The following is a 1,526-nucleotide window of genomic DNA, read 5'->3' on the forward strand; positions in this document are numbered from 1 at the left end:
ATATCCGCTTGTAAATATTCCCCTATTTCCCCAATACTTCCCAACTATCCCCAATCCCCCATTCCCTAGTCCCATTTTCTGTAAACAACACTCTGTAGACCCGACCTTCCCCTATTTCCCCCATTAAATGTCGCATCCAGGTCCACCGCATCTCACGTAGACAACTATAGGACATCTTGCTAGTTATTCTTAGTCTATGTCAGTTAAGGACTCGTTTCCATTAATTCTGACTCTTCGTTGCACCAGAATGTGATTGTATGGCACCGTTAGGAAGTTTAGGACCTCCCAATACCTCCCCGCAGCTCTTCCTCACGGTTCAGCAACAACAACAACAACAACAACAACAGCAACAACAACGGCGGCGGCGCGGGGAGTGCGCGTCCTCACTCCGGCTTGGTTAGCCGCCATCGAACATGTGCTCTGACGGGGTTACCACGTAGGGGCTCGCTGTCAGCTCCTCGTCAAGGGCGGAGCCCGGTAACCCCCCGCACCCAATAGAAGCGGCGGACCGATTCCATCTGGGGCGGAGCCAACGAGCCGAGGGCGTGTCACTCCCCACTGAGCATGCGCAGGAAGAGGGAGGTGACGTCAGATGCGCGCTGGACTTGAAGGAAGAGAGACGCCACCAACCGAGCGCTGTGACACCTCCCTGCATCTACTGGACCGTGCTGTATCCTGTCCCTGAGCCAAGGTGCACCTTGTGCTATCGACTGCCTGTCCTTCCCTGCCATCAATCCCTGTGTAAGTCAGTCTTGTTCCGTTTGTCTGTGGTCTGTCAGGGATAAGATAAGACTGTAACTAAGTGCCCATCTTTTCTGTGCTTTACCTCTTACCTTGTAATCTACCCCTTTTCTGCATCACCAATTATATCCTCCTCCAGAGGTCTTGAGAACTGTACCCCTTGTGTCGTTTCATTTATCCCAGCCGTTGTGTCCTTTCCATCATTGATTTAGCGTAGCGCGATTCGGCCAACGTTCGAGTGGAATCGGGTGAGTTGGGGAAGAATCGGGTAAACTGTGCGAACACGGCGGCCATTCCGCTCAGTCAAGCAACATCTTAAGTCGTGTCCGTAACAATTGGTGTCGGGAAGTGGGATTGGACCCGAAGCGCGCTTCACGCGCTTGAAATTATTAACGGCGAAATTTGATTTTGTTTTACAAAAATAAAAACCCGAATTTTGAAAGTCGCGCTATGGCGGATCAAGACGGCTGGCTTCCGGTAGAGGAGAGTGAGGCAGGGTCGATCCAGGACCAAATTGAGGGACAAGAGGAGAGCGAAGCAGTGAGGGCGACAGGTTCGCAAAATGGCGCCTCGCACATGGCTGCGGCGGCCGCACCCGCTGCACAAGTGGGAGGGATGGCCCAAATGCAGGCCCTCATGGAGCAATTTATGGCGCAAATGCAGGCGTCCCTCAAACTGCAGAGTGAGCAATTGGGGGTAATGGGGTCCAATAGCGAGAAATTGAGGGAGGACATGGGGTCCAATAGCGAGAAATTGAGGGAGGACATGGGGTCCAACAGCGAGAA

The sequence above is a fragment of the Myxine glutinosa genome, chromosome 3, assembly GCF_964187855.1.
Source record: "Myxine glutinosa chromosome 3, kmMyxGlut1.1, whole genome shotgun sequence".
Taxonomy (NCBI): domain Eukaryota; kingdom Metazoa; phylum Chordata; class Myxini; order Myxiniformes; family Myxinidae; genus Myxine; species Myxine glutinosa.